Genomic DNA, 25870 nt, shown 5'->3' on the forward strand with positions numbered 1-25870 from the left:
TAAACATAATGAATGTAACACTATCATATTTCCTATCCTAGTTTCCCCATAAAAGATTTGCCACATTTTATCTCACACTTTTCCAAACTTCTTGGCTTTGGATGTTGGAAACATTTTATGTTCAATTAGTGAAGCAAAACTTTGGATAGGTTTAGGACCCTTTACCAGAGGAGAGGATCCTACCATTAACAATGTATTCTAAAAAGAAGGATATTTTGCTTCCATAGGCATTCTTTACTGTCTATATCTTATAGTGAGCTTGGTGCAGGGGTCATAAAGAAGATAACCTGAGTACTCAGTTCTAAGATTATCAGTTTTTAATCTTGTGTTGATTTTGTTTAGTAATCAGATCTTTAATTGCAACATCATATTATTATGAAGATTGCATTTCACAACTCTCCTATGTCACTTAGTCACTTAATTTCTTCTGCCTCCTATGCCAAGATATTTTCTAAGCCTTGATTATGACGGAATTTCATTCGATCTTCTGTGTGAGTTGGATCACCTAGTCTGTTATTCTCAGAACATTAAACAAATTTGCATTTTTCTATTGATATCTGTTTATCATATCAATAAGTTTTTTGACTTAGTTTTATAGAAACCTGCCTTTTTTAAATTATATTTTACTTATTTTTTAATTTTTTATTTATTGATATATTTTTATCTACATTTCAAAGGATTTACCCTTTTCTAGGTCCCCACTTCCCGCAAGTCCCATAAGCCATCTTCCCTCCCCCTGTTCCTCCATCTACCCCTTCCGACTTACCTGTTCTGGTATTCCCCTATACTATTGCAATGAGTCTTTCTATAACCAGGGGCCACTCCTCCATTCTTTTTGGACCTCATTTAATATGTGGATTATGTCTTGGGTATTCAAAGTTTCCAGACTAATATCCACTTATCAGTGAGTGCATACCATGATTGATCTTTTGAGACTGTGTTACTTTACCTCAGTATGATGTTCTCCAGCTGCATCCATTTGTCTTAGAATTTCATGAATTCATTGTGTCTAATGGCTGACTAGTAGTCCATTGTGTAAATATACCACATTTTTTTGTATCCATTCCTCCATTGAGGGACACCTGGGTTCTTTCCAGCTTCTGGCTACTACAAATAGGGCTGCAATGAACATAGTGGGGCATGTGTCTTTATTGCATGCTGAAGAATCCTCTGGGTATATGCCCAGGAGTTGTATAGTAGGATCCTCAGAAAGTGTCATGCCCAGTTTTCTGAGGAACCGCCAGACTGATTTCCAAAGTGGTTGCACCATCTGGCAATCCCACCAGCAGTGGAGGAGTGTTCCTCTTTCTCCACATCCTCTCCTTCATTGTTATGCCTTCATTTTCATTAAATTCTAAAAAATCTTCGATTTCTTTCTTTATTTCTTCCTTGACCAAGGTATCATTGAGTAGAGTATTGTTCAGTTTCCATGTGTATGTGGGCTTTCTGGTGTTTTTACTGTTATTAAAGACCACTTTTACTCCATAGTGATCTGATAAGAGGCATGGGATTATTTCAATCATCTTATACTTGTTGAGGTCTGTCTTGTGACCAACTATATGATCGATTTTGGAGAAGGTACCATGAAGTGCTGAGAAAAAGGTATATTCTTTTGCTTTGGGATGAAAAGTTCTATATATATCTGCTAAATCCAATTGGTTCAAAGCTTCAATTAGTTTCATTGTCTCCCTGTTTAGTTTCTGTTTTCCTGATCGGTCCGTTGGTGAGAGTGGAGAGTTGAAGTCACCCACAATTATTGTATCAGGTGCAATATGTGCTTTGAGCTTTAGTAAAGTTTCTTTTATAAATGAGGGTGCCCTGGTCTTTGGAGCATAGATGTTCAGGATTGAGATTTATTCTTGTTGGATTTTTCCGTTGACCAGCAAGTAGTGAACTTCCATGTCTCTTTTGATCACATTCGGTTGAAAGACAATTTTATCTGATATTAGAATGGCAACTCCAGCTTGTTTCCTGGGCCCATTTGTTTGTAGAATTGTCTTCCAGCCTTTTACTCTAAGGTAGTTTTTGTCTTTGACACTGAAGTGTGTTTCCTGTATGCAGTAAAATGTAGGGTCCTGTTTATGTAACCAGTCTCTTAGTCTATGTATTTTTATTGGGGAATTAAGTTCATTAATGTTCAGAGATATTAAGGAGTAGTGGTTATTGCTTCCTATCCTTTTTTTATTTTAATTTTATACTTGTGTGTTTATTATCTTTTGGGCTTGATGAAAGAAGCTTAATATCCTGCTTTTTCCAGGGTTTTGTTTCCCTCATTGTAATGGTGTTTTCCCCCTATTATCCTTTGTAGGGCTGGGTTTGTGGAAAGATATTATGCAAATTTGGTTTTGTCATGGAATAACTTGGTTTCTCCATCTATATTAATGGTGAATTTCGCTGGGTATTGTAGTCTCAGCTGGTATTTGTATTCTCTTAGAGTCTACATGAGCTCCACCCAGGATCTTCTAGCTTTCATGGTCTCTGGTGAGAAGTCCGGAGTAATTCTGATACGTCTTCCTTTATATGTTACTTGGACTTTTTCTTTTACTGTCTTTAATATTCTTTCTTTGTTTAGTACATTTGGCGTTTTGATTATTATGTGACAGGAGGTATTTCTGTTCTGGTCCAGTCTGTTTGGAGTTCTGTAGGCTTCTTGTATATTCATGGGCATCTCTTTCTTTAGGTTAGGGAAGCTTTCTTCCATAATTTTATTGAAGATATTTGCTGGCATTTACGTTGTAAATCTTCACTCTCATCAATGCCTATAATCCTTAGATTTGGCTTTCTCATTGTGTCCTGGATTTCCTGGATGTTTTGGTTACAAGCTTTTTGCACTTTGCATTTTCTTTGACTGTTGATTCCATGGTTTCTATGGTATCTTCGGCATGTGAGATTCTTTCTTCTATCTCTTGTATTCTTTTGTTGATATTTGCATCTATGGTCCCTGATCTCTTCCCAAGGTTTTCTATCTCCAGAGTTGTCTCCCTTTGTGCTTTCTTAGTTGTTTCTACTTCTGTTTTTAGATCCTGGAAGTTTTTTCTCAGTTCCGTCATTTGCTTGTTTGTGTTTTCCTCTAATTCTTTGAGCGATTTTTGTGTTTCCTCTTTCATGACTTCTGCCTGTTGATCAAACTTCTCCAGTATTTTTTAAAGTGATTTTTGCATTTCCTGCTTATTGGCTACTAACTTCTGACCCATATTCTCCTGAATTTCTTTAAGTGATTTTTTTGTTTCCCTTGTAAGGGCTTCTAGCTTTTGATGATTTTTCTCCTGAATTTCTTTAAAAGATTTATTTATATCCTTCATGTGTTCCTCTAACAGCATCCTTACCAGTGCTTTTAAATCCAACTTTTGTTTTTCTGGTGTGTTGTGGTATCCAGGACTTGCTATTTTGGGGGAATTGGATTCAGATGCTGCCATAATGCCTTGGTTTCTGTAAGTAACATTCCTACATTTGCCTTTAGCCATTTAGTTCTCCCTAGTGTTAGATGGTCTTATTGTCAATGGCTGGTGCTTCAACCTACTGTGGATCTTTAAGGTTATTTCTGCAACACTGGATGACTGGGTTTCTTCTGGCACAGATTACTGATATGCTGCCTTCCTCTTTTGTGTCTTTGGAGCTCTGCTCAGTCTTGCATCAAGCAATGTTATACTTGGGTTGTCAAGGTGAACCATGTGTTCTCTGACTGCTCTGTTATGGAGCAAAGATGGTGTGGTAGTAGTCACTCCCTCTGTCGATTCTCACTTAGGATCAGGACCTGCGACCGACCGGCTTGCAGACAAACCACCTATGTGTTCAGTTCCTGAGTGCAGGCAGACCCCTGGTGGTTTCCACCCCCAGAGGTCTAAAGCTCAGGTTGATACAGTACCTAGTGATCCTTTTCTGTCCTGGCAAGCAGCGAATATGGCCGCAGGGAATCTCTTCCTCTGCTGCTCTCTGGGCAGGGCACAGGCCCCATGCCCTGAGGACTGGCAGAGAAACCTCTTATGTGCTCAGTTCTTTGGTGCAGGCATACCCCTGGCGGTTTGCACCACCAGAGATCTAAAGCTCAGGGTGATACAGCACCTAGTGAAATTTTCTGTCTGTGCAGACAGCAAATATGGACACTGGGAATCTCTTCCTCTGCTGCTCTCTGGGCAGGACATAGGCCCCACATCTGGCGGACTGGCAGACAAACTGCCTATCTAGAAACCTGTCTTAAATAACATAATTATTCAGAAAGGTAAATTATACTATTAGTACTTAGCCAAATAATAACACACTGTTATATGATAGGCCAGTTTTACAAACTCAGCTATGAAGTTTTCTAAAGCATTATATTATAAGTCATGAAATATTTTCATGTTAAAAATTCTTCATATTAAAAAAGGCAACTATAAGGTCACAACATAATTATATATTTATTTTTAGAACTTTTAAGTACATGATATGTTAGACTATTGTTACATTTGGAGATTCGAAAGAACATGATCACATAATGTTATGATATCAGTTTTTAAGTGCAGGCATGCCCTTTATTGGGTTTTTCTTCTTTGCTTGAAGTCTAGTTTTCAGATTTTCTTCCTGAGAATAAATGTTCAAGTGAATAATCACTTTTCCATTACTATAATTATTCAGTTGACATCCTGCTCACAGTCTCCCCTCTGATTACTCACCTCACATGCCTCCTCAATATTTCCTCCTTTCCCTTTCTTTCTAAGAAGGGGAGAATTCCTCCATGGTACAGGTACCAACCAAGATTAAAGCATCAAATGACTGCAGGATTAGGTACATTTTCTCACACTGAGGACAAGCAAGGCACCCAGTCTTTGGAACTGAAAATGCAGGATGGTTACAGAATCCAGGACAGCTCCTGCTCCAGGTGTTTGCAGACCTAAGTGAATTCCAAGCTGCACTTATGCTACATTTGTGCAGGGAACTTAGGTTCACTACATGTATGATCATTAGTTGATAGTTCATTTCTGGGATCTCCAGATGGTCCAGGTTTATTGTACCTGTTGAATTTCTTCTGAAGGCCATGATCCATTTGGGTCTCATAATTCTAAAGCAATTCTCTCAGAGGACACTCTGAGCTGTGCCCAATGTTGAGCTATGATTCTGTGCATATGTTTCTCTGAGTCACTGCATGGAACTCGAGAACAAGAGAATTTTATATGAGTGTGTATTTTCTAGGAAATTCACAAGTACACGCAAAAGCATCTCACCAAAAAATGGTTTCTCATCACTCATCTGAATGAAAGTGAAAACAAAAACATGACACATTTGGGTAGGGAAGGAAAATCATGAATAATTCGATCTTAGAGAAATATACATAACAAAGATATATGGAAAGTGAGTAATTTTTTTTTCTGAGAAGCATGTACCAAATAATGATAATTGGATAAGAACATTATCTACACTGTTAATGTACAAGTAGTATATAATTTGTTAGTACCTAGAAATGTATACACATTTTATTCTGTTTGTTTTTGTGTTTGAGTGTGTGTGTTTGTGTATGTGTGGGTGTGTGTGAGAGAGAGGGAGAGAGAAAGAGAGAGAGAGACAGACAGAGAGACACAGACAAGGAGAGAAAGAGAAAGAGAGAAAGAGAGAAAGAGAGGAAGAGAGAAAGAGAAAAAGAGAGAAAGAGAAAAAGAGAAAAAGAGAGAAAGAGAGAAAGAGAGAAACAAAGAGACTACTTAATAAAAATCCATAATTTTAAAAAAAGTGTAAGTAGGGACACTTGGGAGTTTTTGTAGAAAAGATAGGGAAAGAAACAATGAATTCATATTATAATCTCCAAAATAAATATATTATAATAAACAGCAACAATAATGTCAAGGGAAGAAGTGACAACAATCACCGAAATTTATTATATTTCTAAAGTATCACCTTAAGTTTTATGATTCAGTGTTTGAATTTTGGCAGGATGCAGTACATGTAAACTTTAATTATTTATGTAAGATTTGACTCTCCAGTACTCCCTAGGTTGTAGTACATTAAAAAAAAAAAAAAAAAAAAAAAACATGCTCTAAATAATGGCAAATGCCTCAAAAATAATCTTGACAGTTTTTCATAGTTGGAGGTTTTTGAGATTCCTTTAACTCATACACAGGCAGTCTACAAAAAAGTATAATCAGTTTTCTCCATCAAATTGAGCTAATAGATCAAAGTTTAATTTGGTGCTCTTTTCCCAATACTGAGTTACTGCATTCAAAGATGTACGTTTGGTTTAATTTTCTATTTCCGTTTTGATTTTCAGAACAGTATTATTTAAATTAGTGAGTAGAAAGAAGTTTTCAAATACTCCAACATTTTGCTCATTTAAAAATAAGTAAGTAGTTTTTCTGCTTTCCTCATATCTCTTAAATATAGTGCTTAAAGTACTAACTAGAGGAGCAAAATCACCAAAGGAGATCAGGGGATACAAATTATAAAGAAAGTACCCATGATATTTTCAGATGAAATTATAGTATATGTAATGGACCCCCAAATTCCACCAGAGAATTCTTACAGAAAATGAACAATTTCAGCAAAGTGACAGGATATAAAATTACTCAAACAAATTAGTAACCTTCCTTTATGTAAATGAAAAACAGTCTGAGAAAGAAATTAGAGAAACATCACCCTTCACAATAACACAAATTATATAAAATATCTTGGTTTGACTCTTACCAAACAAATGAAAGATCTCTATGACAAGAACTCCAAATATGTGAAAAAAGAAATTGAATAAGACCTGAAAACATGTAAAGACTGCCTATGCTCACGGTCAAATTAAAATAGTGAAAATGACCACCTAACCAAAAGCAATCCACAAATTCAATACCACCACCATCAAAATTACAGCAAAGTTCTTCACAGACAGAAAGCAATATGTCAACTTCATATGCAAAAACACAAATCCTAGGATAACCAAAAATATTCTGAACAATAAAGGAACATCCAGGGCTCCTCAGACTGTACTACAGAGCACTAGTGATTTAGAAAATGAAAAGTATGTTATTAGTACAGAGACAGAAAGATTGACCAATAAAATAAATGGAAACCCCAGAAATATCTTCACTTACTCTGCATCTGACTCAGGACTAATATCCAAAATATATAAAGAACTCAAGAAGCTAACTTCCAAAGAACCAAAGAACCCAATTATAAAATGGGTGCATAGCTAAACAAAGATTTCACTGCAGAGAAATCTTGAATGGCCTAGAAGAAACTAAAGAAAAGTTCCAAGTACTTAGTCATCAGGGAAATGGAAATCAAAATGACTCTGAGATTCTACCTCAACTAATCAAAATAGCTAAGGACAAAAACTCAAATGACAACACATGCTCACAAGAAGTTAGAGAAAGAGGAACACTCTTCCATTGTTGATGGGGTTGCACAACCAATGTAGAAATCCATCTGGTGGTTCCTCCGAGAATTGAAAATAGTTATGCCTGAAGATGGAGATAAACTACACTTGGGTATATACCACAATATGCCACACCATATCACACGGACATATGCTCCATGATGTTCACATCAGCCTTATTTTAATAACTGCACACTGGAAACAACCCAGATGACCCTCAAACAAAGAATGTATTAAAAAAGCGTGGTTTATTTATACAATGGAATACTAATTAGCTATTAAAATTTAGGAATATCATGGACATTGGATGCAAATGGATGGAACTAGAAAATATCATCCTGAGTGAGGTAGCTCAGACAAAAATGAACACATACAGAATATACTCACTGTCCAGTGGATATTAGCCAAAAAGTACAGCATACCTAGGAAACAACCCACAGACCATAAGAAGTACATCAAGCATAAATGACCAAGTGGGATGTTTCAATTTCACTTAAAAAGTGTAAGGAAATAATCGCCAGAGGGAGAGTGTGGGAGGGAACTGGATGAATGAAGGAAGGAACAGGTGAAAGGAGAACAGGATCAGATATGGAAGTCAGGATAGAAGCCCACAGGCCAAATAATATGAAAGGAAATAAGCAGTTAGGGGGAGGGCAAAAGTGAGAGATCCTCTAGAACATACCTGAGACCTAGGTGGTGAGGAAATGAGGGAATTAACCTTCACAGGTCTAAGGGCCTCTCTTCTCATTGATGTCCAAACAAGCCATCTTCCCCTACTCATGTGGCTGGAGCCATTGATCCCTCCATGTTTCAAATGGCTGTGAAATGCTTAATTAGAGTTTCATCATCCTCAGCCATTATGAAAATGTTATTCAAATCCGTTTTATGATTCCACCTTTACTTGTACAAATGGCTAAATTCAAATAACACAGGTGGTAGGAAGCATGTGGAGCAAGGGGAACGTGTTTCCATAGCTGAAAGGAATACAAAATTACAAATCAACTATGAAATAAATATGACAATTTCTCAGAAAATGGGGGATATATATATTGCCAAACACAGCTACAGCAGTCTTGTATATTTTCTTAGTACTCTTTCATACCACAAGGACAATTGTTCAACTATTTTTTTGTGTGTCTATAGTCAAAATAGTCAGAAACTTCAAACAAGTAGATGTACTTCAACTTAAGCCTGCATAAAAAAAAATAGCATACATTTATAAAATATAGCATTAGTCAGTTGTTACCACAAACTATTGAAACCATGAAATTTCCTGACAAATGGGTGGAACTAGAAAAAGCCATCCTAAGTCAGATAAACTACATCTAGAAAACAGATGTAGTATTATTCATTTAAGTGTTGACATTAGTTGTTAATAAATGACAAAAATAAGCAATGCTCTGAACCAGAGAGGCTAGTTAATGAAGAGGTCTAAATGCAGAGGAGCATGAGTCTTACTGGGATGAGAAAACAGAATGGGTTTTTTGCTATTGAGGGCAGAAGAAGACAGGAGAGCAAGTGGTCTGTTTTGGGTTATAAAGGGAGAATGAAGCATGAACAACTGGAATTTAAAGCTATTTGGTAGACCATGTGGAAATACAGTACAGTAGAAACATTTTGGAATATATGAGCATGACCCTAGTGAACAGTTCTATTATTGGAAATTACAGAAGCTAAATTGTGCTCCTTTTCAAGCAGGAATGTGTTGTCCTGGGTTAAAATTTGTTGAGTTATTGATTGAGCAGGTTATAAGAAAATCTGTAAATAACTCATGTTAATGCTCGGTCAGAATGTAAACATCTGAAACCTGATAGTGTGGCCCCATTGCTTATAAAAACTTCTACTCTCATTACTGACTATAAAAAGGTGTAGTTGCTATGGGCTAGATATCTTATTCTTTAGGCTATGCAAAGATGTTACAACATCCACTAAAACTTTCTCCTACAATATGTCTAGGTTGCAAGATATGCTGAGGCAAATGTAGCACATAAGTTGTTGAAATGACCAACCAATGACTGATTTAACTTGTTATCCATGATAAAAGGAGTCCATTCACAATCCTACTTTGGATGTCATAACCTGAAAAATGGACATTCCAGAGAATTAGCAAATCCCAAATAGTTCTTTTCTATAAAAAATAAAGGAATAATTCTAATTTTTATATCTATATCTATGTATACATATTATATGATATGTATATATACATATATGTAGATGTGTATGTAATAAATGCATATATGTTTATGTATATGATATATATATATATATATATATATATATATCTGTATGTATGTATGTTGTTAGATCAGTGCCCTATCTTGGCATCATCTTAGAAGTTTTTCTAAGTAGCAGATAGGGGCAGGTATGTAGGCCCTTAACAGCGCATGCATGGTGAGACTAAATTAGACATCTTTATTATTCGCTCTGTTCAGAAGAATAGGGTTGGAAAAAAGTGAAAAATACAGATGAAATGCAGTATACCAGAAAATATAAAAGTGAAAAATGAAAAGGAAATGCAGAACACTAGAAAATAACCATATTCTTCCATTTCAGCTAGGTAGAACTCTCACATGAGAGTCGCAAAAACTAAAGCATGTAGCTAGAAGCCTTTGTAAGAAACCTCTTAACCTTTGGAGCATTTATATTTCTGAATTTTTCCTGACTTTTGAAAATCATTTCCTCCTATTTTGTGCCCATCCTTGATATGATGACTCTTGGCCCATCATACTATATTTGCTTTTGTTCTGTGTAACTATCTTCTTTTGGATGTCCACACTTTTCTGTACATATATTAATGAGAATGGTTCTGAGAGATAGGGATGTGGGATGAAGCCAGTAAGAATAGAGGGATTGGAAACATGGCTGGAAGTATTCTATGTGAGAAGTTTCTGTTTAAGATAAAGAAGAATATCAAGTAGAATCAAGGCAAATTTAATACAGTTTATTATAGTGTCCTACATTCAACAAACTCAAAAGTCAATATATTTTACCATTTATTTCATTTTGATACATGTGCTATGATAGTATTTGTATCAATAAAAGTTTTATTAATTTCCTTTTTTGTATCACTAAGTATTTTGGATTCTTACTGTAGTCTCTGGCTTGTTTAGTGAAATTGTGTTAATATTTTACTGCAATTTTTGAAAAATGAACCTCTTCATGATCCTCACATGCAAATCATATGGAACCATTTATATACTGGCCTGGCTCTTTAACTTTCTAATATTTGCTTGGCTCTTTAAAGCCTCCAATATCAATTAATTCTATACTTCATCTTACTAAAGGGATAACTCATTGAAAAAATCAATTTCAAAGCTTTTATTAATCCCAATGTAGATACCACTACCTATTTAATTATGACATCTCTGTGCATACCAATTATGAATCTTGGAATGAAAGCTATTATTCAGAGTTCTATATGTTGGAGTACACACTCATCCGAACCACATGGAAATTTAAAATGCAAACTGTCAATGATACTATTGATCACACATAGGACAATTCAAAAACTCATAGTTTTAAAGCACAATATAACATCAATTGATATATAGTGATTGTTATAAAACTCAAAAATGTGAAGTATCTGTATCTGTAATACATTAGACACATGCAGCCATTAGTAATGCAAAACCCTAAATACTTCAAGGAAAAGTTTATTTAATTGCTTCTAGAATTAAGAAAGAAAATATTGTCCAAGAAAAAGGAGTTTATTATATCAAATCCAGATTACTGATTTTTTTAACATACATTTATCTTTTCCTTTCCACAAATGACCTTTGAGAACTATGTGCATATTGGAGATATAAGCAATTTCATTACTTTGAGAAAAGATAACCTTGCCTGTAATGATGGAAATTTAATTTTCTGGGCAGGGGTAGAAATCAAAACAGCAGACAGCTTTTCCTTCCTGAAAATATTTTATGAGTCATACTAGGCAAAGCACATTACATATAGCGAATAAAGTCTGAAGTAAATCAGATACATTATAGAAATAAAGTTTAACTTATTTAATGAAAACTGCATTGATTTACAAGAAAGAGCCACTAAAAGATCTCCCACACATGTTCTGAAGCAAAATTACATAGTTTAGTTTTTTAATGATAAAACATTTATGAGTGCTGGACTGATGGATCAGAGGTTAAGTGCACTGACTGTTCTTCCAGAGGTCTTGAGATAAATTCCCAGGAACCACATGGTAGGTCACAACTACCTGTAATGGGATCTGATGCCCTCTTCTGGTGTTTCTGAAGAGAGAGACAGTGAACTTATATACATAATATAAATAAATAAATCATTAAAATATTTTTGAACACAGTAATTTTTTACATCATGAAGTACTTATGGTGCTTCTCAGCCATTCAATATTCCTCAGGTGAAAATTCTTTGTTTAGATCTGTACCCCATTTTTAAGGGATATTTGGCTTTCTGGAGTCTACATTCTTTTTTTTAAATATTTTTATTTTCTATATTCTCTGTTTACATTCAAAATGATTTCCCCTTTCCCAAGTCCCCCCTCCCCATATGTCCCATAATCATTCTTCTCTCCATCCATTCTCCAATCACCTCCTTCCTTTTTCTCTGGCCTTATATTCCATTCCAATGCTAGATCAATCCTTTCCAGGATCAGGATCCTCTCCATACTTCTTCATGGGAGTCATTTTTTATGCGATTTGTACCTTGGGTATTCAGGGCTTGTGGGCTATTTAATATTGACTTATCAGAGATTGCTTTCCATGTGTATTCTTTTGTGATTGGGTTACCGCACTTAGGATGATATTTTCCAGATCAAACCATTTGCCTAAAAATTTTGTGAATTCATTGTTTCTAATTGCTGAGTAGTATTCCATTGTGTAAATATACCACATTTTCTGTATCCATTTCTCCTTTGAGGGACATCTGGGTTCTTTCCAGCTTCTGGCTATTATAAATAAGGCTGCTATGAACATAATGGAGCATGTGTCTTTATTGCATGCTAGGGAATCCTTTGGGTATATGCCCCGGAGAGTTATAGCAGTGTCCTCCGTAAGTGTCATGTCCAGTTTTCTGAGGAACCACCAGACTGATTTCCAAAGTGGTTGTACCATCTTACAGCCCCATCAGCGGTGGAGGAGTATTCCTCTTTCTCCACATCCTCGCCAACACCTGCTGTCTCCTGAGTTTTTGTCCTTAGCCATTCTGACTGGTGTAAGGTGAAATCTCAGGGTTGTTTTGATTTGCATTTCCCTAATGACTAATGATATTGAGCACTTCTTAAGGTGCCTCTCGGCCATCCGAATTTCTTCAGGTGAAAATTCTTTTTTTAGATCTGTATCCCATTTTTAATAGGGTTATTTGGTTACCTGGTGTCTAACTTCTTGAGTTCTTTGTATATATTGGATACTAGCCCTCTATCAGATGTAGGGTTGGTGAATAACCTTTCCCAACTTGATGGTTGCTGTTTTGTCCTTTTAATTGTGTCCTTTGCGTCACAGAAACTTTGTAATTTTATGAGGTTCCATTTGTCAATTCTTGATCTTAGAGCTTAAGCTATTGCTGTTTTGTTCAGGAACTTTCCCCCTGTGCCCATGTCCTCAAGAGTCTTCCCCAATTTCTTTTCTATTAGTTACAGTGTCTTGTTTTACATGGAGGTCCTTGATCCACTTGGAGTGAAGTTTAGCACATGGAGATAAGAATGGATCAATTCACATTCTTCTGCATGCTGACCTCCACCAGCATGAACTGAACCAGCACCATTTGTTGAAAAGGTTATCTTTTTTCCACTGGATGTTTTCGGCTCCTTTGTCGAAGATCAAGTGACCATAGGTGAGTGGATTCATTTCTGGATCTTCAATTCTATTCCATTGGTCCACTTGTCTGTCACTGTGCCAATACCATGCAGTTTTTAACACTATTGTTCTGTAGTATTGCTTGAAGTCAGGGATACTGATTCCCCTAGAATTTCTTTTGCTGTTGAGAATAGTTTTAGCTATCCTGGGATTTTTTCTTATTCCAGAGGAATTTGAGAATTGCTCTTTCTAACTCTGTGAAGAACTGAGTTGCGATTTTGATGGGGATTGCATTTAATCTGTACATCGCATTTGGCAAGATGGCCATTTTAACTATATTAATCCTGCCGATCCACAAGCATGGCGGATTTTTCCATTTTCTGAGGTCTTCTTCGATTTCCTTCTTCAGAAACCTGAAGTTCTTGTCTTATAGATCTTTCACTTGTTTGTTTAGAGTCACACCAAGATACATCATATTGTTTGTGGCTATTGTGAAGGGTGTCATTTCCCTAACTTCTTTTTCAGCCTGCTTATCCTTTGAGTATAGGAAGGCAACTGATTTGCTTTAGTTGATTTTATAACCACCCTTTTTGCAGAAGTTTTTTATTAGCTGTAGAAGTTTTCTGGTAGAGGTTTTTGGGTCACTTAAGTAGACTATCATGTCATCTGCAAATAGTGATAATTTGACTTCTTCCTTTCCAATTTGTATCCCCTTGATCTCCTTCTGTTTTCTAATTGATCTAGATAGAAATTCAAGTACTATATTGAAAAGATATGGAGAGAGAGGACAGCATTGTCTAGTCCCTGATTTTAGTGGGATTGCTTCATGTTTCTCTCAATTTAGTTTGATGTTGGCTACCGGTTTGCTGTATATTCCTTTAAAGATGTTTAGGTATGGGCATTGAATTACTGTTCTTTCCAAGACTTTTAGCATGAAAGGATACTGAATTTTGTCAAATGCTTTTTCTGCATCTAATGAGATGATCATATGTTTTTTTTTCTTTGAGTTTGTTTATGTAGTAGATAGCATTGATGGATTTCGTTATATTGAAACATCCCTGCATCCCTGGAATGAAGGCTACTTGATCATGGTGGATGATCGTTTTGATGTGTTCTTGGATTCGGTTGGCAAGAATTTTATTAAGTGTTTTTGTATCAATATTCATAAGAGAAATTGGCCTGAAGTTCTCTTTCTTTGTTGGATCTTTGTGTGGTTTTGATATCAGCATAATTTTGGCTTCATAGAACGAGTTGCGTAGAGTTCCTTCTGCTTCTATTTTGTGGAATAGTTTGAAGAGTATTGGTGTTAGGTCTTCTATGAAGGTCTGATAGAATTCTGCACTGAAGCCATCTGGTCCTGTGCTTTTTTTGGATGGGAGACTTTCTATGACCCTTTTTATTTCTTCGGGTGTTATCGGACTGTTTAGATGATCTATTTGATCCTGATTTAGTTTTGGCGTTGGATATCTGTCTGAAACTGTCCATTTCCTCCAGATTCTCCAGTAGTGTTGAGTATAGGCTTTTGAAGTAGGATCTAATGATTTTTTTAATTACCTCAGTTTCTGTTGTTATATCTCCCTTTTCATTTCTAAGTTTGTTAATCTGGATACTGTCTTTATGCCCTTTGGTTAGTCTGGCTAAGGGTTTATCTATCTTGTTGATTTTCTCAAAAAACCAGCTCCTGGTTTTGTTGATTCTTTGTATGATTTTCTTTATTTTTACTTGATTGATTTCAGCCCTGAGTTTGATGATTTCCTGCCTTCTACTCCTCCTGGGTGAAATAGTTTCTTTTTGTTCCAGGGCTTTCAGGTGTGTCATTAAGCTGTTAGTGTATGCTCTCTCCATTTTCTTTTTAGAGGCACTCAGGGCTATGAGTTTTCCTCTTAGCACTACTTTCATTGTGTCCCATAGATTTGGGTATGTTGTGTCTTCATTTTCATTAAGTTCTAAAAAGTCTTAAATTTCTTTATTTATTTCTTCCTTGACCAAGGTATCATTGAGTAGCATTGAGTAGAATATTGTTCAGTTCCCACGTGTATGTGGGTTTTCTATTGTTTTTGTTGCTATTGAAGACAACTTTTACTCCATAGTGATCTGATAGGAGGCATGGGATTATTTCGATCTTCTTATATTTGTTGAGGTCTGTCTTGTGACCAATTATATGGTCGATTTTGGAGAAGGTACCATGAGGTGCTGAATTAAAGGTATATTCTTTTGCTTTTGGATAGAATGTTTTATATATATATATATGTATATATTAAATCTAATTAGTCCTCTTGATGGTGTCCTTTGCCTTACAGAAACTCTGTAACCTTATGAGGTCCCATTTGTCAATTCTTGCTCTTAGAGCATACGCTATTGGTGTTCTGTTCAGAAACTTTCTCCCTGTACCGATGTCCTCAAGGGTCTTCCCCAGTTTCTTTTCTATTAGCTTCAGAGTGTCTGGCTTTATGTGGAGGTCCTTGATCCATTTGGATTTGAGCTTAGTACAAGGAGACAAGGATGGATCAATTCGCATTCTTCTGCATGCTGACCTCCAGTTGAACCAGCACCATTTGTTGAAAAGGCTATCTTTTTTCCATTGGATGTTTTCAGCCTCTTTGTCGAGGATCAAGTGGCCATAGGTGTGTGGGTTCATTTCTGGATCTTCAATCCTGTTCCATTGATCCTCCTGCCTGTCACTGTACCACTACCATGCAGTTTTTATCACTACTGCTCTGTATTATTGCTTGAGGTCAGGGATACTGATTCCCCCAGATTTTCTTTTGTTGCTGAGAATAGTTTTAGCTATCCTGGGTTTTTGTGTTCCAGATGAACTTGATAATTGCTCTTTCTAACTCTGTGAAGAATTGAGTTGGGATTTTGATGGGTATTGCATTGAATCTGTATATTGCTTATGGCATAATGGCCATTTTAACTATATTGATTCTACTGATCAGAGGACAGATCGGCAACCAACAAATTGGGAAAAGATCTTCACCAATCCTACATCAGATAGAGGGCTAATGTCCAATATATATAAAGAACTCAAGAAGTTAGACTCCAGAAAAACCGAACAACCCCATTAAAAATGGGGTACAGAGTTAAACAAAGAATTCTCACCTGAAGAACTTCGGATGGCGGAGAAGCATCTTAAAAAATGCTCAACTTCATTAGTCATTAGGGAAATGCAAATCAAAACAACCCTAAGATTTCATCTTACACCAGTCAGAATGGCTAAGATTAAAAATTCAGGAGACAACAGGTGTTGGAGAGGGTGTGGAGAAAGAGGAACACTCCTCCACTGCTGGTGGGGTTGCAAATTGGTACAACCACTCTGGAAATAAGTCTGGCGGTTCCTTCGAAAACTGGGCACCTCACTTCCAGAATATCCTGCTATACCACTCCTGGGCATATATCCAGAGGATTCCCCACCATGTAATAAGGATACATGTTCTACTATGTTCATAGCAGCCCTATTTATAATTGCCAGATGCTGGAAAGAACCCAGGTATCCCTCAACAGAAGAGTGGATGCAAAAAATGTGGTATATCTACACAATGGAGTACTATTCAGCCATTAGAAACAATGAATTCATGAAATTCTTAGGCAAATGGATGGAGCTAGAGAACATCATACTAAGTGAGGTAACCCAGACTCAAAAGGTGAATCATGGTATGCACTCACTAATAAGTGGTTATTAACCTAGAAAACTGGAATACCCAAAACATAATCCACACATCAAATGAGATACAAGAAGAAAGGAGGAGTGGCCCCTGTTTCTGGAAAGACTCAGTGAAACAATATTCGGCAAAACTAGAACGGGGAAGTGGGAAGGGGTGGGAGGGAGGACAGGGGAAGTGAAGGGGGCTTACGGGACTTTCGGGGAGTGGGGGGGCTAGAAAAGGGAAATCATTTGAAATGTAAATAAATTATATCGAATAAAAAATAATCTAATTGGTCCAAAGCTTCAATTACTTTCACTGTGTCCCTGTTCAGTTTCTGTTTTCCTCATTGGTCCATTGAGGAAAGTGCAGTGTTGAAGTCACCCACAATTATTGTGTTAGGTGCAATGTGTGCTTTGAGCTTTAATAAAGTTTCTTTAATGAATGAGGGTGCCCTTGCATTTGTAGCATAGATGTTCAGGATTGAGAGTTGTTCTTGTTGTATTTTTCCTTTGACCAGCAAGAAGTGTCCCTCAGAGTCTGTTTTGATGTCTTTGGGTTGAAAGTCAATTTTATCTGATATTAGAATGTCTACTCCAGCTTGTTTCCTGAGACCATTTGCTTGTAAAATTGTCTTCCAGCCTTTTACTCTAAGGTAGTGTTTGTCTTTGTGCCTGAGGTGTGTTTTGTGTATGTAGTAAAATGTAGGGTTCTGTTTACATATCCAGTCGGTTAGTATATGTCTTTTTATTGGGGCATTGAGTCCATTGATGTTAAGAGATATTAAGGAATAGTGATCATTACTTCTTGTCATTTTTGATGCTATTTTTTAAATTTGATTGTTTAACTTCTTTTGGATTTGATTAAAGAAGGTTACTATCTTGCTTTTTCCAGGGTGAAGTTTCCCTCCTTGTATTGGTGTTTTCCTCCTATTATCCTTTGGAGGGCTGGGTTTGTGGCTAGATATTGGGTAAACTTGGTTTTGTCATGGAATATCTTAGTTTCTCCATCTATGGTGATTGAAAGTTTTGCTGGGTATAGTAGTTTTGGCTGGCATTTGTGTTCTCTTAGAGTATGCATGAGATCTGCCCAGGATCTTCTAGCTTTCATAGTCTCAGGTGAGAATTCTGGTGTGATTCTGATAGGTCTTCCTTTATATGTTACTTGGACATTTTCTCTTACTGCCTTTAATATTCTTTCTTTGTTTAGTACATTTGGGGTTTTGATTATTATGTGACGGGAGGTATTTCTGTTCTGGTCCAGTCTGTTTGGAGTTCTGTAGGCTTCTTGTATATTTATGGGCATCTCTTTCTTTACGTTAGGGAAGTTTTCTTCCATAATTTTATTGAAGATATTTGCTGGCCCTTTAAGTTTTAAGTATTCACTCTCATCAATGCCTATAATCCTTAGGTTTGGTCTTCTCATTGTGTCCTGGATTTCCTGGATGTTTTGGGTTACAAGCATTTTGCATTTTGCATTTTCTTTAACTGTTATCTTCAGCATCTGAGATTCTTTCTTCTGTCTCTTGTATTCTGTTGTTGATATTTGCATCTATGTCCCCTGACTTCTTCCCCAGGTTTGCTATCTCCAAAGTTGTCTCCCTTTGAGTTTTCTTAGTTGTTTCTACTTCTGATTTTAGATCCTGGATGGTTTTGTTTAGCTCTTTCATTTGCTTGTTTGTGCTTTCCTGTAATTTTTAATAGATTTTTGTGTTTCCTCTTTCATGACCTCAGCCTGATAACCAAAGTTCTCCTGTATTTCTTTAAGTGATTTTTTCATTTCCTCCTTATTGGCTTTTGTATTCTCCTGAATTTCTTTCAATGATTTTTGTGTTTCCCTTGTAAGGGCTTCTAACTTTTAATCCATTTTCTCCTGAATATCTTTAAGTATTTCCTTCATGTGTTCCTCTACCAGCATCATGACCAGAGATTTTAAATCCAAATCTTGTTTTACTGGTGTGTTTGGGTATCCAGGACATGCTGTTAAAGGAGAACTGGGTTCAGATGCTGCCATATTGCCTTGATTTCTGTTAGTGATGTTCCTGTGTTTGTCTTTTGCCATCTAGTTCTCACTGGTGTTAGTTGGTCTTGTCAATACTGGACTCACCAGTGCAAGCTGCCCCTTTCCTGGTGGCCTCTGGTGTACTGCTGACCTCCTGCACTGCCTGGAGACAGGGTGCTGTGGCCCAGACTGTTCAGATCCTGTAGCAGACACGTGAAGGCTCCCGGTGGGGCCTGCTGGACTCACCAGAGCACACCGACTCCTCCCAGGCGGCCTCCTAGGTGCCCCTCTCCCCTCTTGCAGGACCTGGAAATGTGGTGTTGCAGCCCAGGCTGTTCTGGATTCCGAAGAGGAGATCTGAAGGCTCCTGTCAGAGGTCTCAGTACTGGAACCTAAGCTCTGTGCCACCAGATCAAGCTGTGTGCTCCCAGTCTGCCTCAGGGTGCACACCAGGCCTCTTGCACTTCCTGGAGACCGAGTGCTGTGGCCCAGACTATTCAGATCCTGAAGCAGATACTTGAAGGCTCCCACCAGGGCATGCTGGACTCACCAGAGCACACCGAATCCTCCCAGCTGGCCTCTCGGGTGCCCCTTTGGCCTCTTGCAGGACCTGGAGATGTGGTGTTACAGCCCAGGCTGTTCTGGATCCTGAAGCTGAGATCTGAAGGCTCCTGCCAGAGGCCTCAGGCAGCCAGAGCAAGCTGTGTGCTCCCAGTCTGCATCTGAGTACACACCAGGCCTCTTCCACTTCCTGGAGACCAAGTGCTGTGGCCCAGGCTGTTCAGATCCCGAAGCAGATACCTGAAGGTGGAGTCTACCTTCTTTCATTCTTTGTATATCTTGGATATAAGCCCTCTGTCAGATGTAGTGTCGGTAAAGATCTTGTCTCAATTTGTTGGTTGCCATTTTGGCCTTTGACAAAGTCCTTTTTCTTACAGAAACTTTGTAGTTTAATGAGGTCCCATTTGTCAATTCTTGATCTTAGAGTATAAGCTGTTGGTGTTCTGTTGAGGAAATTTTCCTCTGTCCCCATGTTCTCAAGGCTCTTCCCCAGTTACTTTTCTATTCCTTTCTGTGGAGGTTCTTGATCCACTTGGACTTGAGCTTAGTACAAAAAAATAAGAATGGATCAATTTGCATTCTTTTGCATGCTGACCTCCAGATGACCCAGCACCATTTGTTGAAAAGGCCATCTGTTTTCCACTGGATGGTTGTAGCTCCTTTATCAAAGATCAAGTGACCATAATTCTTTGGGTTCATTTCTGGGTATTCAATGCTATTCCATTGATCTACTAGCCTGTCACTGTACCAATACCATGCAGTTTTTAAAAGGGAAATGGAAATCAAAACAACCCTGAGATTTCACCTCATACCAGTCAGAATTGCTAAGATCAAAAAGTCAGGAGAAAACAAGTGCTGGCAAGGATGTGGAGAAAGAGTAATACTCCTCCACTGCAGGTGGGGTTGCAAGCTGGTACTACCACTCTGGAAGTCAGTTGGGCGGTTCCTCAGAAAACTGTGAATGATACTCCCAGAGGACCCACTATACCACTCGTGGGCATATACCCAGAGAATTCCCCAACATGTAATAAGGATACATGTTCCACTATATTCACAGCAGCCCTGTTTATAATATCCAGAAGCTGGAAAGAACCCAGATTTCCCTCAACGGAGGAATGGATACAGAAAATGTGGTATATATACAAAATGGAGTACTATTCAGCCATTAGAAACAATGAATTCATAAAATTCTTAGACAAATGGATGGAACTGGAAAACATCATCCTAAGTAAGGTAAACCAGTCTCAAAAGAACACTCATGGTATGCACTCACTGATAAATGGATATTAGTGTAGAAGTTTGGAATACCCAAGACACAATGAACATATCAAATGATGCCCAAGAAGAAGGAAGGAGTGGCCCTTTATTCTGGAAACGCTCAGTGGAGCAGTGTCAGGGAATACCAGGACAGTGAAGTAGGAAGGGGTGGATTGGGGATCAGGCGGAGGGAAGCTTATGGGACTTTTGGGAAGTGGGGGATCCAGGAAAGGGAAACTCACTTGAAATGTAAACAAAGAATACATCGAATAAAATTAAAAAAGAGAGAAAAAAAGAAATACTCATAAGAGAATGAGTAAGAGAGAGTTCAAATAGATTGATGAGAGAGAGGCAGAGAAAGAGACAAAAACAGAGAGAGAATCTAGGATGGTGGAAGTGAATAAATGAGGAAATGTTAAAATGTTTATTCCATAGCAAAACAAAAGTAGAAAGGTTATAGGTATTTTTGTTTCAAAGAAAGCATTAAAATGAAAACTAAACTACCTGTTTGATATCTTAGCCCACTCTATCATATCATCAGACACAAGCAGTTGCTGAACACTTGGAAAATGAACAGAAAATTTTCCTATTTTCATTTTAAGTCGTACTGTTTTAGAAAATCCATGATATAGAAAATGTCATACTTTGTGTCCTGTTTTCTAATTTGATTCATGTTCACTAGGTCTCCTACTGAATTTACAAATTGTATGGTCTTCAGAACAGAAGCACCTAAAACACATCTGCTGTTTCAGTACCAACTATGCATACATATTTGTATAGAAGTTATAAAGTTTTGAATTTATTTATATTCATTATCCAGTACTAAAACCCAACGTTTTCAGAAGTATTCAGTGCTGAAAAAGTAAAATATATTCCATACACATTTAAAGTTTCCTATGCTTTATAAATACTGTTTTCGCACTGTATTTTACATTGTAATACATGCACAAATGTATTTTATGTTGTATACATGCACAAATGAATTTTATGTTTTGAGGATAATGATTATCTGTTTTTGTTTATCTGACAAAAATGTAATTTGATCATAAGATAAGGAAACTGAATAGTTAATTGTTCAAAATGTGGAAAAATACTTGAAATTATTTGAAGTTTATTCATTAAATTAATTAGAAATATTTTATTCAAATAAAAGACAAGATATTTTATTAAGTCATGAGATACATGTCTGACTGAAATATGAGATGAAAATTCATGACTTATGTTGTGAAATCCATATTGTTGCCATTGTTGGATGTAACATAAGTTATGAAAGTAACTTGGTATGCTTCTTATGCAATGGTAGAGTTCATTAATACATGTATATCAGATAGAGATTACATATTTACATAGATTTTGACTTTATGATTCCCATTATGAATTCCATCTCTATGGTATATATCTATTCAGTGGAATACTTGCTACATTCCAGGAGTTAAATTCTAGTACCTTTCCCTCATGTTCTTATCCTGTGTCTACTAGTTGCAGAAGCATCTCATGAAGTGAGTGGGCTACAACATACACAGAATTGTATAAGTTGTAACATCTTTCACTCGTATACATTCAAAGTGGTGGCACACAAAAAAAAAAAATCCCAAACATTTAGATAGGGTTCTGGTTGCACGATTCTTCAGAGATGTACAATTCTATTGTGGTAAAGAACACTTAAAGTAAGTCCACCACAGTTTAGCTAAAGAAATGTCATTACTCTAGTTAGAAGGGTGCACTGCATAAACAGTTTAAACTCAGATATCTCAGACTGCTGATGTGAAAAAATAAGAGTCCCATGAAAGGAGTTAAGCATGAAATCTTCTATCATTGTGATCATATCAAGTTGTAACACACTGATCCAGAGTCTCTAAATGTTTCTAAATTTCCATAGCATCAACCTCAATTGTACAGAAGATTCTTTATCCCTATAGATGATCACAACTTTTGCTGATGACATTATGATTTGGTCATAATTTTTATGAATCATTTTAATGTATAACATCTCATCATATGTGATAATAGTGACAAATGCTAAACAGTTTTTCCTATTGCTGTTCTTAATCCAGAAAGGAATTGAATCCCATGATCATCATCTGTAATGATCACTCCTACCCACTTCAATCTGAAATGAACTTCTAGGGACCACCATGGCTAGTGGTAGAGATGTGTCCTTGGAAGACATCTAGTTGAGATGAGGAAACTGTTCCTGGTCACTTAGAAGGAGATGAAAATAACCACAGTAAAGCTGAACAATATCAACCACAAGCATCACTATTTAGAAATGGAATGCTCAGGGCTCAGTCTAAGATCTACGTCTGCTAAAGCTCATACTAGAAGTGTGAGAAAGAGTGAATTCATCATCTTATTATGAAAAACATATCCAACACTTGTGAATTGCTATACAAGTATAGATAAACTAAATCTTTTGGCAATTATCATGAAGCAATCATTCTTCACATAACCACACTTTGTATAAATAGAAAAGAAACCATCAACATCTTCAACACCTAGATAATTTTCTGTGTCTTTTATTCTCCAACAGCACCTAAGGTCACTGAAATGGCAAAAAAGAAAGGAAAGTTTCAGAACCAAGAAGGCAATAAGCAAAGAGAACATCTTTGCCATCAGTATAGGTGCCTGAGCAAAATGCATTGTGAAGCATCAGGTAGGCAGAATTTCACATATCAAATACTCATCAACACTTCAAGATGTCACTTTTATTACTATAGAGATTGTTAAAAACCCATGTGCTTACCACAAGATTTATGTTTTAGTTTACTGTTTGCCTCTGGAGAATTCTGAAACATTCTTTGGCCTAGAACTCTGTATCTGATGTCCAATGTTCAGATGAAAAATAGGGGAAATAATTATGGTCAGGATTTTTCTATGTGTCCCTTATGGTTACATTCATGTGAGTAGATATAAAGGTTCCAGACATGATTCCTTTTGGGAATATATTACTAGAAGACTAGTTCATCAAACTGCCTTTCTGAAATCATTTATAATAGTTCACTTTGATTACATAAGTTATTCCTATGAGTTTTAAAAGCAATTATGACAATGAATCTAACTGAACCCAATTGACCTCAGTATTAAAAATATTAATAAAAGTAAGCAATAATTTTATGCATCTTCAACACTTATAGATTTTAACTTCATATCATTGCTTTCTGTCAGATTTGTGTGTCTTGCATGTAATATGAATTGAATTATATTAGAACATTGACATGGAAAATACATAATTTGGAATTAATATTATTCATAAGCTGTCCCGACCTGCAAGACAGTCAACAGGGTCCCTAGACCACCTAGGAGAGGATGAGAGACAAGAGACATGAGAAGAGGACAGCAACTCTGTATTCTGATCAAGCTGTCAAATTTTATTGTTTTACACACCATAATATAAAGGAAAGCAAGCAGGATGTAGGGAGGAATTATGAGGGGGGAAACATTGTCTCCAGGGAACAGTCTCTCAGGGGGCAAGCACTGTCTCTAAACATTGTCTCTAGGAAGTATTCTTTCAGAATTTTCTCTCAGAATCTCATGACAAGGCTGGCCTGGGTTTCAAGGAAACTGGCAAACTAAAATGATCATGAGAAGGTGAAGTGGAAAGAGATTGTTATAGTAACCTGACTGCAGGTAAGCTCTGTTTGTTCTAACCAACATAAGTGGTTAAAATCTATATGTGCTGACCAACTTGATATTTGCAAATCTGAGAGATAATATTTCTTCTTCCAAAGGCAGGCTTGAGCATGTAAGAGGGCTGGAAGAAAGAGGTTTTGAGAGCTAAGTGAGAATGGCTTCTGGCAATAAGGTGTTATCAAAAGCAGATTAAATGGGAAATCTAAGGCAAGCAAGTTTTTTGTTTCATTGCTCATTAAAAGGCAGGTGAAAATGCAAGCTGAGTGCACATAATATAATGTACACTGCCTTAAGTGAACTCAAGGTATATTAAACTTAGTTGTGATGTAGAATAAGAAATCCATTCTATGAAAATGCAAGAGTGATTTCTGTAATAATGTGTCATTACAATTCATAGATATTTTGGATTATCGTGTTTGACTTACAATTTAAAGTAAATTCTAAACATTCATTTTATTATTCATCTGTAGTGATTTCCTTCATTGTATGGTTTTTGATGGATGTAAATAGATATTACATAGCACAAATTATTGCTGCCAAGGAAAATCTTCAAAGTTTATTATACAAGATGGAAAATAACCTCATTTTATGTAGCTAAGCATATAACTCAGTGAACATGTTTATTTTTAATATCATTTGTATGATTGCATTTTCAAAAATATATGTTTGGTGCCATTCAATTGTTTTAGGTTCTTTTTTAGCTACTGACTTATATTGCATGGGCAAGAATGTCACATGTTAAAAACTTTTGTATTCTACTTTTTAGCTCTTTTATAGTCTTTAGTATTACAAGTCATTTTGATCACAATCACACCTTTCTCTAATTCTTTTATTCCTACATTCACTATCCATCAAACTGTGTGTTATCTTTTAGGTCCTACAAGCTTATTTGCTGCCAAAATTGTTAAGAAACAATTGTTTTTCCAAAGAATTTTGGTAAACTTGACATGGTGTGGGCTCTCCTTTTTGATTATTTTTCTTTTCCAGGTGATAAAATTTCCATTCAACAAACCAGTGGAGGAATTGTGTGTCCATTTCCCATCTTCATATTTGGATCTATTCTTTCTTGGCCCTTCACAGTGTTGTTTTTGCTGTCCAATCCCTGGGGATTGGTAACTGCCCTAAAGTTTTCAGAACTGCATGTTTCCTTCTATTCACCTACCACTTCCAGCACTTACATTCAGTGTGGTCAATTTACTGCAACAATTCCTTGTGTCTTGAGAAGCATATATTTAATATGGTACCCAAAATCTAATATACAGTGTAGTTTCCAATTTTCTCCCCTTCAGGCCATACATTTCTCTGTGTTACTAATCGTATAAAAAAAATCAAATCTTCCCCCAAACAACAGGGAGAGGGGAGGGCTTATGGGACTTTCAGGGAGTGGGGATCCAGGAAAAGAAAAATCATTTGAAATATAAATAAAGAAAATATCTAATAAAAAATCAAATACTGTTTTTGTATTGATTCTGTTATCCTGTGTCTTTTATTGGAGGAATAAAATGCAATTGATATTGAGATATTAATGACCAGTGACTGGTATGCATGTGTATTTGTGTGCACTTTCCTTTTTTTTATTTTTTGCTGGTATGGGTTCACTTATTTCCTGTGTTTTCCTGGAAGTTGTTATACTTCTTGGGTTGGAATTTTCATTTTTGTTTTATTTGGGTAGGGCTACATTT

The 25870-nt window shown here is 36.6% G+C and overlaps 1 pseudogene; it reads right to left on the reverse strand.

Annotated features, from left to right (window-relative positions):
• The window catches only part of LOC127685993 (vomeronasal type-2 receptor 116-like), a 63643-nt pseudogene extending 40828 nt beyond the window's left edge, over positions 1-22815 (reverse strand).
• Between the last annotated feature and the right edge of the window lie 3055 nt (positions 22816-25870).

Source organism: Apodemus sylvaticus, chromosome 1, assembly GCF_947179515.1.
Source record: "Apodemus sylvaticus chromosome 1, mApoSyl1.1, whole genome shotgun sequence".
Taxonomy (NCBI): Eukaryota; Metazoa; Chordata; class Mammalia; order Rodentia; family Muridae; genus Apodemus; species Apodemus sylvaticus.